The sequence below is a fragment of the Mauremys reevesii genome, linkage group 2 (assembly GCF_016161935.1).
Source record: "Mauremys reevesii isolate NIE-2019 linkage group 2, ASM1616193v1, whole genome shotgun sequence".
Taxonomy (NCBI): domain Eukaryota; kingdom Metazoa; phylum Chordata; order Testudines; family Geoemydidae; genus Mauremys; species Mauremys reevesii.
The window spans coordinates 92774737-92789509 of record NC_052624.1 but is presented as its reverse complement, the minus strand read 5'-3'; the positions used below and the strand labels follow the sequence as shown (position 1 = coordinate 92789509).

Genomic DNA, 14773 nt, shown 5'->3' with positions numbered 1-14773 from the left:
CCCAGTGGCATTCTCAAACTAGGCATTCCCTTGTCTCTTACCAACAGAACCCAATTTCAAAGGTGTTCTCTGAGCATGCTTACAGGATTGGGTTCTGCACAAAAGACAGCTTTGGAATTTTGTGCGTGTCTGTCCATCCAATAGTCTAGTGTTTAGGGCACTTACCGGAGATGCAGGAGACGTTTTCAAATCCTTCCTCTGTGTGATTTGGACTTGACCCCAGGTTTCCACCTCCCAGTTGAGCACACTAAATGGATAGGCTGTTGGCATTGCACCTCAATCTCTCATGGTGAAACTTTTCCACTTTCTGTAAATAATTCATTGGGCCAGAGAGAGCGAGTGACTCTATAGCCCAATGGTTAAGGCACTCACCTGGGAGGTGGAAAAGTTAGGTTCAAGTCCCTGCTTCGAATCAGGTAGGAGAGGGATTTGCAATTGGGTTTCCCACAAGAGATGAACAAAATTCTCAATCTGTGGTCACCCAGCTGCAGTTTTTAAAAGAGGCAGTTACATGCCCTTGGCTGGTCTTTCCCATCGCAGGGTCTCAGAGCCTGGGCTCCAACCTGAGCCCAAATGTCTACACCACAATTGAACAGTCCCATGATCCTGAGCTAGTTGACAGGGGCCAGCCATGGGTTTTCAATTGTGATGTAGACAATCTCTCTGACTCTAGCCTTTGTTCCAAGGTTTCTCTGATATTCAGTGGCAGAATGGGGAATAAGACTTGAGTTACTGAATTTCAGTCCCATCCTCTAATTACTAGACATTGCTTCTGATTTCAGGGTTTGTTTGGTTTTTAAGCTGGTAGCTTTTTTAATATGTTTTTTCCACAAAAATGCCAGTTGTAACCTGTGATATCTGATTCTGCTGTGGGGATCTACCTAGCACCCTCCCTAATTTAAATTGCTCATTAATTATATCCAATAGTCTTGTCCAAGCCTGCATAGCTGCTTTCATTTATTTTTCTGGGGTATCTTTCTAGTAAGTGACCGCCATTCCTGCTACAAAGAGCTTGTAGATGCCCTCAGGCAATCTTATCTTTTTGCAAAATACATCCAGTGGAGGTTTCTCACATTTCTAGCATGCAATAGTTTAAAACCATTGAGAATCTTCATGATTTCTTTACTAAAATGTGCAATACTTGTCAACGTATCTGTACCATTCATCATTTTAGGAAATTTGGGTAAAAATAAGCCTCTTGAAATACAGAGATTAAAAACAACTATCTACCTATTGAGCTTGATAAATGGAATTTTTTTTTTTTAATAAAATTGAAAGATATAAAGTGAAATTCTGGCCTCACTGAAGTCAATGATAAAACTCCCATTGCCTTAATTAGAGCCAGGATTTCACCCTTAGTACCCAGTTTTAAAGTCTGTGCAGGAACTAAATGTTACATTATTGTAATAAGACTTCTTTTGTTAATTTTGCATGGAGGAAAGTGCAAAAGTTTAGGTTGCACCATAACTTTCTCAAAAATAAGAACTTGAATACTTGTACTGGTAAATTTTACTGCACCTGGAAATGATTTAGGCAGCAATCTGTTTAATTATTGTATTTTCCACTGAAGGATTCGCAAGCAATTAGCACTGAATAAGACAGTCATTAGCAGTATTAGTCATTAATTTAAGGGGCTTTTTTTTCCGCTTTAGATTTCTTCAGTTATAAAAACTTCTGCTTATATAGTGTAGCCAACCAGTTGCTGTGTCTCATGGAAAAAATTGTTGCGTTCTTATTTTCCATTAGCCTGAAAGCAAAATCTGAGTGTTGTTTCTAATATATTCCATAGTCCTGAGTGTTTGTTTGGCATATATGAACATGTTTATAATATTCCAGCAATATAGTTTGATTAGTTTGTTGTTAACCATTTTCTTGGCAGTGAGACCTTTCTAAAATAACTATTCTCTGTACTCCTTAGTTGCCCAAGTTAATATTTACTATACAACTTTTGGACATTTTTCTATAGAAAAGCCTTTATCTAAAGATAGACTGAACACGTCAAATGTGATTTACAGTGGCCAAATTTACCATGAATTGTTGCATTAAAAGTTTTTAGCAGGATGTGTTATTTTATACTGGAGCACACTTCCCCCCATGTCATAATACTAAGGGTATACAGATTAAATATACAAAATTGATTCAAAATAAAAACAAAAAAGGGTACAATTTCTTTTTCCTCTCTCAAACCTTTTTCTTCTGGTCACCAGTCCTTTGATTTAAGTGATACATGTATGGAAGTAATGTAAACAATGAGTTGTTGCCATGTTACTCTCTGCAAGCCAATTCAAAGGAATTTACAATACATGTACATAAACATTTAAGGCCCACATTTTTAGAAGAGCACATGAGCAGTTGCACATGCAAAATTTTACACACAAATAATTCTTATCCAGTCATATTAATTACATGCATAAATCTAACAATCTAGTCTAAATTGCAAATCACCTGCATTCCGCTTTCATTATATAATGAACATAAAAATTGCACTAGATAGGTGCTATATTTAAGGTTATAACACCTTACATGCATATTTTGTTTTGTTTTTAAGTGCACGGTTGTTTTGTTTTACATGTACACTTTTCAGTGTATATTGAGGGCCAGATGCCCCTAGTATGAGGCTCTAGTCTAGGGGTCCCCAATGCGGTGCCGGCGGGCGCCCACATACTGGCTAGTGGATGAGCATCCACTAAAACGCCACAGACAAACTGCATCATCCAGAGGTGTTGCTGCTGAAATGCTGCCGATTTTCGGCGGCAACACCTCTGGATGACGCTACTTGTCGATGGCATTTCAGTGGTGATGCCTATTGACGCTGCTTGTCAGTGGAATTTCGGTGGATGCTCGTCCGCCGCTACGGTCCTCTGTGGCTCGTCATCTGGCGCCTGCCAGATGAAAAAGGTTTGGGACCACTGCTCTAGTCTCGAGTAACTCTGTAAAAATTGCCCTCTCTTACTTAATGGACTTGCTCCATGTCTTTTTCAGTAATATCTACTTAATTTAGTAAGATAAACTTGTAGTACTTTTTATTATCAATACTGCAGAATCACTAGAGCTATAGAAGTCTTGGCTAGATTCCATACTGGCTTGGGGCATAATCAACAGAATTGTTAAACGTGAGAGTTGCAAGATTATAGTCTCACCCTATTGAGGTCAAGGGTGAAAGAAAGTAGAAGATAACATTGGAGTTGCACAGGTGTAACAGAGGACAGAAATTGTTCTGCACGATTCATTATTGACCATAGTTAACAAGATGGGAAGAAAAACAGCTTGACTTTCAGATCCCAAGTTGAATTTGCAAGCCTGGCAGGGTTTCTGGCAGGAGGATTGGATTTAAAAAAAAAAAAATCTTGTAAACTGAGCAAATTTTACGTTACTGAGAAACAAACATGCAACCTCACAATGTAAGCTTTAGACCAATTGTTTTTAGAGTAAACTGTATATGTGGCTTAAGCTCTTGAAAGAGTTTACAGATGTCAGCATATGTTAACAACTTAAGCATTAGCCCTACCTTAGATTTTTTTTTCTTTTCTTTAGAAAAAAATCAGAAATAAAGTGAAAAAATTATGTTAATGCACTATTAAGGTTGTTTGCTTAAAGTCACCTAAAGTCGGGAAGTGCAGAATTTAAGGTTCCAAAAACAACACGAACGTAGATGTTGCATCTATGTATTCTATTTTATGACTGTTTTCCAGTTCTCTCTAATATTGTATGATGTAAAAAGATGTATATCATAAGACATACAGTAGGTGTAATGAAGCCAAGTTATGTTACTGTTGGAACCTTAATTGTTTTATTTTTTTGCCTTTTAGTGACTGATTGCGCAGCCTTAATGTTGCACTGAATTGGACTTGTTTTTTCTAATTTAATGATGTATTTAAAGAGGAACTTCAAGAAAGAGAAATGCAAACCACCTGCTGTTGAGGCTCTCATTTAAAAACAAAAACCCTACTAATTGTAATTACTAAAATTCCTAATTAAAGCCATCATTCATGTCCATAGAACTACTCACAGTCTTATGTACCTAACTGATTTGGAGCCTAAAGGAATAATTTCTCTGAATGTGAGCACTAGATCTGCTTCTCTCCAGCCTATGGAATCCTACAACAAGACAGTAAAGCTCCAAGCAAACCAATGCTACTCTATTGAATGAAATCTTGGGTTGATTTGAGTGACTTAAACAATCTTTGTCAGAATTAAAACTTGGAGAGACAAGGTAGGTGAGGTAATATCTGAAGAATAGCTCTGTGTACGTTAGAAACCTTGTTGTTTTCACCAACTGGAGTTGGTTCAATAAAATATTTCCCCCACCTTGTATATCTAATATCCTGGGACCAAGAAGAAGTAAAACTTGTTTACGTTACTAATGTTGATTCTGCCTTGTTAAAATTCTCAGTTCCATTACAATAAGCATTCTTATCTGAAATTTCTCATGGATCTCATTGGTGGCAGCAGCAGCAAAGCCTTAATTATGTGAGTTCTGATCTTAAGAACAATAGGTTTTGCATTGGTAAACTAGCTGTTGGATTTGAATGTTGTCAGTTCCTGCATCAAGTATATAATGACATCTTACAGCTACAGGAGCTCACTTAACTAACAGTAAAAAGAGGGTTTTTTTTCTCTTTCAATATTTTTCCTTTGCTGGCATGCACATAGTATGCTGATGGAATAATAAGACAGTGTCACACTTTAATCAATGTATGAATTATTTGATTTCTTCTACTGGGACTATAGCTAGAGTGGTTACTCATGTCTTGTCACTGCAGGAAGGGGTTGGCTTTGAATTTTCCTACATATATTACCATGTTGGGCACCCAAAAATAGTTGCATTTACAACTTTCCTCACTCAGTCACAGAACTCTCATTTGTGCCCCAGTACATATTGGTCCCCTTTGCAAAATGAAATGCCTCCTGGATACTTTAAATTGTATCCTCTAGCCCAGTGGTTCCCAAACATTAACAACCTGTGAATCCCTTTCACTAAAATGTCAGATCTTGCAAACTCCCTCCTAAAAATGATTTCCAGGGATTTTCTCCTTTACCTGTGTATAAATTATAAAAGCAGTGACCTTGGAAATATAAAATTTGTTTTTATGACATACTTATTACACACTATTATTAATTATTTATCATTACAGTATTTTTATTATATTCTGAAAACGGCAACACTCTTTCAAAATCTCACTTTCGTAGCTTGTATCACTTTGAATAAGCCTGTTATAAGACAAGGTTCCTATGTGTCATCAAGGAGTATCAGATGTGAAACAGCAGGAAAGCATTTAAGAAGCCAACTCAAAGAGTTCCTCCTACACAAGCATTCAGGTCGTGAGCAGTCCAGGCAAACAAGGCACGTTACAACAAAGCTTAAACTTGTTCTTCATAATTTAAAAAACAACACTAGCTGCCTATTTAATTTTAATAACAGCAAAACAAAGCCACCTCCCTTTCCCTTTCTTATATGGAGTCTTGATGTTTAAATCTCCTCAGAGTGATAGATATGCTTGCTTTGATCTGCTTAGCTCTTGGAACTCCAGGGGCTCCAGACTGCTGGCCCAGTGCTGCCCGGGGTCCCTAGGGACAGCTCTGGCCACCATTAGGGAATTTTTCACGAACCCCAGTTTGGGAACCAGTGCTCTAGCCCTACAGCCACTCATCCCTTGCTTTAATAGTACCAGAAAAGCACCTGGATTGGAAATCCAAAAATCCTTTTTGTAAGTAACTTCTACCTATCAACTACCAGCAGTTCTCAAACTGTGGGTCGGGACCCCAAAGTGGGTTGCAACCCCATTTTAATGGGGTTTCTAGGGCTGGCATCAGACTTGCTGAGGCCCAGAGCCAAAGCCCAAGAGCCTCAGCCATGGGCAGCAGGGCTCAGGCTACAGGCCCCCTGTCTGGGGCTGACACCTTTTCGGCTTTGACCCCTCCACCCAGAGTGGCAGGGCTCAGGTTTTGGCTTTGGCACCCTGGCCTAGAGCGGCGGGACTAAGGAGGGCTCAGGCTTTGGTCCCCTCTCCTGGGGTCGTGTAGTAATTTGTTGTCAGAAAGGGGTCATGTGCAATGAAGTCTGAGAATGCCTGAACTAAACCAGTCCCCAAGAACATGAAATAATAATTTTAAAAAGGGGTGTGCTAGTCTTTCAAAAGACTTCAGCAGCCAGAGACAAGAGAACCCCTTCTCTATTCTGGCTGAATAGCACTCGGACATTTCTGAAGACTCGAGACTCTTTTTTTTAAAAAAATGCAAACACATACATGCTTAAGTTTATGCACACATACTCTCACTGAAGCCAACAGAGGTATTCACATATTTAAAGTGTTTGCAGGATCAAGGTCAAACTTGTTTTTTAAAAATCTGGGAGGATAACTAGTAGTATGATTTTTTTTCTCCTCCACCCCACATCCCCTTAAAGCTAACAAGTTTTCAAGGAAGAAATCTGGCTGTCTCACCAAGAAATAGTTTGCAGTTTTGGATTTTTCCCTCTGGTGATATTTCTCCCCATCAAAGAGTATGGTAAATTGCTTCCATTTACATCAGAAGTGTGTGTCAACATAAATGGTAATGTTCCACCAGTTATCCATCCAGACTATCCCTTACTTCCCTGTCTGGATGTTTGCCAACTTCATTGTTCTCTGTACTCAATTCCTTTTTATCCTTTTCCAGGAACACTTAGTAATAGAGCATGGCTATCCAGATCTTTCCTCAAAACTGCATCTCCCTTATCCCTTTATTACTGTATGGAATTCCTTATACAAACACTTTGGAAGCATACACTAGTAGCTAGTTGAAGTAGTGGTATAAATAGTAGTTAATATAAGTTGCCAGTTAAAAGTCCAGCTACATATTTAAAATAATTCCTATTTTGGAAAATGTCCATATGCTGCTTTACATTACAATCAGTAAAGCAAATCAATTATTCTATTTTGCCTTGGTCATCCTCTTTCATTGGTCTAGCAGGATAGCTTTCATACTTGGTTTCCATTTTATACAACTCCAGACACTGCGGTGCTTTCATTCTCTCTTTTGGAACAAAAGACTAGGATGCTTTCTCTCACACTCTCTCTTCAATGGCCTTTCTAGCCTCTCATATTCACATTTAATGAAATCCGCTAACTCAGAAAGGAAGCAAACTTCCACCTTTTTACCTTATGATGGAGGCTGAACAAAGGATGAACTTTTAATGCAAAGAAATACAGTTTGCAACGTTTGTTTTCATGTTATCAAAAGGCGTAAAACAATTTTAATTGCAAATGTCATAATTTTAAAATAAACCCCCTTCGAACTTGCCTGTCCTTCTGTGGCTTTACTCCAGTGTCCTGCTCTAGTGTATGCTGGCTGTGACAATGCAAGCGTAGTGTGTGCTTGGACATCTCAGAGAAGGAATCTACAATCCACAACTACAAAAGGGATCTAAGAAACAAAAAACTAATCAAGGTAAGTTGTTTTCTACACACAACAAAATTTAGTATACACCAAGTGCCATTCTTACCCTTGCTGCTACGGTATCACCAAATAACCTGAAAGCTCCCTTTAAAAATGATATTCAGAACCCCTTCATAGAGATAGACAATGTAATATATGTATAATAGGTTTCTGTTCAATTACCTTCATTTTTGCAGTTCTTTGTATTTGTTGTTTTTGGTTTTTGACATGCACTTTTGGGGAACATAGTTCAGAAGAATTCTCATGGCTGCTGTTTGCTTAGCACTAGCAGAGTGTCAGAGACAAGTTCCCTACCACAAAGAGCTTGCTAATCTTAATTAACCTCTCAACCATTTGCTTGCTTGTGGCCTAGATAAAGGGGAAGTTTCCCCCCACACAGGCAGCCTTATAAAAGAACTGCCCCTCACCAGGCTACCCAATTAAGTGGCCAGTTGAGAAGAAGCGCACCTAGCCAATGGAGAATCTGACTTGTAGAGAGGGGAGGGATAACCTTTTTTGCACTTTCACTGTGCTTCTAGCACCCTCTGGATTTTGCTGTTTGAACGCTATATGATCTAAATCAGAGTTTCTCAACTCATGGGGTTGTAGCCGAAAAGTAGATGACCAGAATGTGTAACATGGTAATGTGGGAGGCTGGGAAGAGCTGGTCTTGCTCCTGGTGGGCTGTGAGAATCTAGGGGGGGAGGGGTCAGGTCCTGCCCACAATGGAGGAGGGAGGCCTTGCCCAGTAGTGTTGCAGAGCCCACTCTGTACTCACCCCACAGCAGCAGCAGCTCCTGTGGCCCAAGTCCCAGGAGGCTGCCTGGGCTTGGCTCCCCACTCCAGGCATTGCAATCCAGTGCACTGGGTTCTAGCACTGCTCAGGTTTGGCCTAGCTGGGTGAATGGTGGTGCAACCACAATGCTATACCCACATTTGTGAAAGTTGTGCTTTGATGCCAGAAGCCGCAGTGCCCGGAGTAGGGAGCACAGTGCCCAGTCATCCCATTGGACAGGAGTCTCTGAAGTTGCCGCTATGATATGCATAGTGTACTTATTTAGTACATATGTTAATGTAGATATGATATATATTGTGGGTAAGAAATATTTAGTAAGTTTTTTTTTTTAAGCTATTTACTGGGTTGGGAAAGGCCATCAAGGTTTACAAATGGATCCTGAGCCCCACTGTCTAAATGGTAACAGAATACCAGTAAAACTAAGATCAGAACAGAAAGAAGGCTGAACTAGTCAGACATCTTTCACTGTGAAAAATACTAAATTTACAAAATAAAAATCTGTTTAGATATTGTGTGTCTCTTTTGTGGGAAGTCAGACAAAATTTAAAGTTATTTACAATAAAAGTAAGTAATAAAAAGCAGCAGTTTCCCAGACCAGTGGTGTCTTTGTTTAACAATTAAGTTAATGGACTCATTTGTGATTAATTTAGTTTTGTAATTAGTAGGATAGCTCATGCTGCATATCATGTTCAAGTAGTAATGTAGCTAGAACTTGATTTAGGTATGAAATCCAATCAGAATTAGTGGCCACTTCTCTGTCTTGTGTAGCAAGAATTTCCTGTCGGATTGTATTCTGCTCTGTCCATTTCGGCAATTGCTTTTGTACAGGCTGGAACCAGACCCTGCACAAGATTTGTCTTCCATAATGGTGGCACCTTTTTTTCAACTGTAGAAAAAATATTACGAAATATTTCAAAATGTACATTGTTTTATCATTGAGGGTGCAGAGTCAACTGCAAGCACTATATATACACCCAGTGCATCAGCTTTTGACTTAATTAAAAAGTCCTAACATCTTAACCATAAATAGTAGTTTGAGTAGATTAGATCATAGAGTTGGACAGTTCCTTTCATGTGGTTTCTTTGCATGTTGGATCAGTTGACTATACAATGAATCCAAATGGGGGGAAGACCAAATTGAGGAAGAATGTCACCTGTAAAGACAAGATCCAATCCTTAGTGGAACTGAAGTTCAGCAGATTCTATGTCTCTTAGATACTTTTGTGCCCCCATAACCATAGTATCTGAGCACCTCACACTCTTTTAATGTATTTATCTTCTCAACTCTCCTGTTAAATAGGGAACTATTATCCCCATTTTACAGATGGGGAACTGAGGCCCTGAGAGACTAGAACTCACATCCTCAAAAGGGATTTAGGCCTAAGTGACTTACCCAACACCGCATTACCCAAGGTCACACAGTCCGTGACAGAGCAGGGAATTGAATGAAGGTCTCCCAAATCCCAGGCTCATGCCCTAACCACTGGATCATCCTTTCTTCTATGTGATAAATGACTTCATGTCAGTCTGGTGTAAAGAATAGAAATTGTTAAATGCCCAACACTTCAAAAGGATAAAGTATAAAATAATGAGATTGGTAATGCTGACTCACTGTGTGACCTGGAGCAAGTCACTTTACAATATAATTTTGGACAGAGAAATATTACCACTCAAAATGTCAAGGTTACTGTCTTAGGAGAAGTAGTAGAGAACCAGCTTTTTTAGAATCACTGGGAAAAAGACAGTCCCCAGGGAAAAGACTAATGTTTTGCCTCAGCTGTTAAAAATTAAGAACAAATTAATCAGTGCTGTACAGATGTTTCATCAGGAGAAATATAAGGAACACACACAACTTCTCATCCCTGCATTCAGTCTCATGACACAGGCAAAGTAACCACTGGACCATCCTTTAGGTGCTAGACTGTGACTTAGGAAGCCTGTGTTCAGTTCTCTGCTTTGCTACAGGTTGCATTGACCTGGGGTATATCGTAGTCTCCCTGCACCTCATTTCCTCAGCTGCAAAATAAAAGTAGTAGCACCCCTCTCTCTCTCTCTCTCCGAACTATTGTGAGGGTGAATAGACTAAAGATTGTGAGGCATTTGGATACTGTGGTGATCAGGGTCACATAGGGTATATCTATGGTTCCCGCCAGATCAGCGGGAACCAATCGATCCAGTGGAGGTTGATTTAAATTGACCCCTGAGCACTCTCCCATTGACTCCTGTACTTCACTGTCGCGAGAGGTGCAGGCGGAGTCGTTGGGGGAGCTGCAGCAGTTGACTCACTGCAGTGAAGACACCACGGTAAGTCGATCTAAGTATGTCGACTTCACGTAGCTGAAGTTGCATAACTTAGCTCAATCCCCACCCCTAGTGTAGACCAGGCCATAGATACTCTATTTTTCTCATCTCCTGATTTGGTTGATGTCTTATCAGTCCCCTCGAGAAAACAACTAAGACATTTGCAACAATCATGTGATTCAGAAAGAAATACACTGTGCAAGAAAATCTGGAAAGTAACCAATGCCTCTGCCTAAAAGAAATGTGTATAGATCAAGGAGACCTGGAACTCAGAGCTTTAGACTTTGGGATCTGTACAGAAAACCAAATTTACACGAAACCTTGTCTTCACACTCTACTCCACTATGTGAACATTTTACCAGGGTACTTGCTTCTGCTGTTTTACCTTCAAGTCTGTGACCTCCTGCCAGTAGTTTGAGACCAGATAACTGAGCAGTAGCACTTCTTGCCTAAGCAAGTTGAAACTGTTAATCCGCATACCAGTTGAAGGCTGAAATTGTTTTCTCTCTCTCTTCCCTCTAAGCTCTGCTGTTGAAATTAGAGGGGTACAATCCACACCCTAAAAAGGTTAGGAAGGCATGAGACGGTAACGTGGCTACTCTGTGTAGTAGTCTGCCACCACCCCACAGTATGCATTACCAAGGGGTAACAGCTAGACAGAAGAGAGAAGGATATGGAGAAATGATGCGGTAAAATGCAAGTTCTCCTACAACATGGCATTAAAATAAATAAAGTAATCTTAAAAGTTACAAATGAAGAAGTCAGCATTAACTTGCCCATTTACATACCACCAGAGGGTCACAGCTAGTTGTAAGAATCTAATGCAGTACAAAACAGCTGAACCACCTGTCAGGCTGATACTGGCAAGAGGGTTGAGTGAATGCCTAGCAGACAGATTTGGTTCCTGAATCTCCACCCCGCTTTTCAGGCGACGTGGTTTGCTCCTGTTCCAAACTACCTCTGGGATAAGTGGTTCAATCATGTTCTCCTCATCCAAGTGTTCACAGCCCTAAGCATAATATTTAACTCGCTAAAATAGGGCACTGATCATTCTTGTGTCAGAAAGGTCTGAGTGGTCATTGCTTTTGTGCCGATATTTGGTCTCTTCTTAAAAGGGTTTTGATTTGGTTTGAGTAAAATTGATTCAGCCATTGTTGGATCTGAAAAAAAGTGAGAAAAATGTTTCTCACTATAATATAAAATAAATTTTTTTGCGTCTTTTGAACTTTCTTGCAGGAAAAACACCTGCGGTTTGAATGCTGAGGCTTTGACATCAAAACGTCTTCTCAGAGGTGCACAGCCTTATTCCTGAGGAAGTTCTTTTGATCCACCAATGTCTGTACATTTGAAAATCTGGTTCTGAGCATATACAGTAGATAGGTTCGTTAAGATCATTGAGTGACCCTAAGGAAGGCTGATCAAGATGTGCATACCCAACACTGTTAGCTTCACAGTGAACTGTCTAGTTCCCTGTGCTAGAGTTCTGGCAAGAGCTCCTGTTGAGACTGTATGTTATACTGAGTCTTAGCCAAGGACCCCAGCTAACACTGTACATGCATTATTGTTCAGCAAATGACATGATTACATTCTGTCTCAAATATATAACCTTTCCTACAACCTTGCATATGCAAATGTGCCACGAAATATAAGAGTAGGAGGAAAGGTGTCCTGCCATTTATAATGGTTTAAAATTACGTTAACTTTCATTCACTGTAGCACTCAGCAACATTTCAAGAAACTACTTCTTGATATTTAAAAAAGTACTTACTACATAACAATATTAGGTATTTAACACCTAGGAGGGAAAACAGATACTTATGGGAAAATTCAGTTTTTTATTTACTTAGAAATATATTGGTAAGATTTGAAACAGTAATGTATAAGGACAAAATTCTACAAAGAAATTCTCACTCGTTAAAAAGACATGATTATATTAAAGAACATGCATCTAGTATTAAGATAAAGTAATTTACTTCCTTAAGAAAGTTTGAGGATAGGTCACATGAAAACTACAGAGAAGTGATACTTAAGACTGTTAAAAAAGAAAATCAAACAAATGTTAATGCAATGGTGTACATGTTTTTCTGTTGGATTAAAAAAAACTCCAGCCACATACAGTATTAAGAGATACATCTAGAAAAGAAAAAAATCCTCCTAAACATATGGTGATGGAGGGAAACCACTGCAATAGACTGTTGAGAGAAGAGAACTGATCAGTTAGAGCCTGATCCAAAGCCTGCTGAAGTCATAGGATGTCTTCAGATTGACTTTCATGGTGTAGGCTTTGAATTCAGTGATCGTTGCCAAATGCTGAGCACCTTTGAAGATTATACTCTAAATCAATAGATGTATTGGACCATTATAACTATGAAATTAATGAAAACATTACAAGATGCTACACTTGCACTTAAATCTATTAAATTTTATTTTTTGAGCAATAGTGTATGATTGCACAAAGACTGTTGTAATGCATCAGCACAACAGAGCATGTGCAGACTTAGCCATTTCCTTATTTTGGTGTGCTTAACTGCATCCCTAATATTCTCAGTGTAACTTTTTGGATGGAATAATAAATGCTTAAATTGACCTGGTTTTCTTGCCTATAATTTTACTTTTTAAAAGTGAGATCCATTATTCTGGTTATTTTACCACTTCTACTGAATCTCCGAAGCAGGTATTAAGAGTTCCTGTTCCTCCTTCTGTCTTTAGAAATCACCAGTTCCCCTTGCTGGCACATTTACTACTCTGCCTGTGTAACTCTAGTGGAGGCTTCCAGAGAGATACAAGACTGGAACATGTGAACATACACTAAATTGAAGATGTGGAGTAGGGTTTTTTGTTTTGTTTTTTAAATCCATACTAACATTTCTCTTTCCACAATATAATTTCATGACTTCTAAGCAGTCATCAACAGAGTTAATAGGGTGGACGTGGCCAGAGTAGCAGATCCTACTTGTAGAAGTAGAAAATGACATGTAAGAAAATTAAGTTGACCTTTCCCCTTTATAGGATCCACTAGTGTGGACATTATATCTAGGAGGTTGCCAGCAGAGTCCAAACATTCTCAAAAATTAAGGAATGATAAATTATGAAGGTCCATAGCTGTAACAAAAGTGGAAGCTTGAAGCAGAACTTGTGAAATCCTCAGACTCAAAACAACTTCTTCCTAGATAAAAGAATGATAGGTACCGATGAGGTAGGACTATGAGAACTACAGTCTCCAAATATTGCTCAATAGTCAGCATAGCACAAGTGCTTTTGGGTTGACAAAGGAGGTCAACCAGCCTCTTCCTCCAGTATCCCTGTCTGAGTAAGTCTCCATACATGGTTATAAGCCTCAGCCTGTGGAGCTCTGCATGACTGAGGAGCTTGATGAATGGACCTCAGTTTCAGAATCTGCAAATATTACTCCTGGGGGAATTCTGCACCAAAAATTTTAATTATTCTGCACATAATATTTTTAAATTGTGTATTTTTTGTCAAAATAATGCGATATAATCCAGGTAGGTCAATTATTTTGGTAATTTATTTAAACTACAATACAATGGATGGAGAATGGGAGTGGGGAGCATTGAAGGAAATCACCAAACTCCTCTAATAGTAATGTAGCTAATGTTGACCCTTTACTTCTAATTATTAGTCAACAAATATATGCAGCCATATGCTCAGTGTTACATCATAGACAACTGAAGAGCAAGTGAGGGCTGGGGACTCAAACTCACAATTTATACTGGCTACTGACCATCTCCAAAAACAGTAGTAAACAGTTTATAGAGCACATTTTGATAGGAAATTTTTTCAGTCCAAAAATGTAGACCAGTTGTAATCACTAAAGCACCATAAGCATTTATAAGGCCATACTGTCCTTTACAATAAAGGCTCCTTTACACCACTCTGGCAATGTAAAGGAGCCTTAACATTTCTACCTGTTTTATACTCCTGGGGGAATTCACTAAGAACACTGGGAATAATTCACTAAGCAGGCAGGCTGCTGCATTCTCCTCTGCCTGAGGGAGCAGAGCCTACCCCAAGCCTACTTCTTGAGAAATACCCCAAAGTCCTGCCCCTCCATGCCAAGCATGCTGCAATAGTGAGTGAGTGAGAGACAGAGTGTGTCTCTCTCTCTCTCACACACACACACACACACACACTCTCTCTCTCTCTCTCTTACACCTCTACCTGCTGCTCTGGGTGCCCAAACCGACTGTCTGCACTGCCAGGGAGTGGGCGCATGACCATCCTTGTGGCTTCAGAAGTCAT

General features: G+C 39.4%; 1 long non-coding RNA gene across 1 annotated transcript in view; it reads left to right on the top strand.

The window, feature by feature from the left end:
- Positions 1 to 13067, top strand: part of LOC120398460 — a 34106-nt gene extending 21039 nt beyond the window's left edge. Inside the window, exons 3-5 of the long non-coding RNA XR_005594452.1 lie at positions 3810 to 4213; positions 7307 to 7428; positions 11750 to 13067. This is a non-coding gene — a long non-coding RNA (uncharacterized LOC120398460). The remainder of the gene's footprint in view (positions 1 to 3809; positions 4214 to 7306; positions 7429 to 11749) is intronic.
- The last annotated feature ends 1706 nt before the right edge of the window (positions 13068 to 14773 follow it).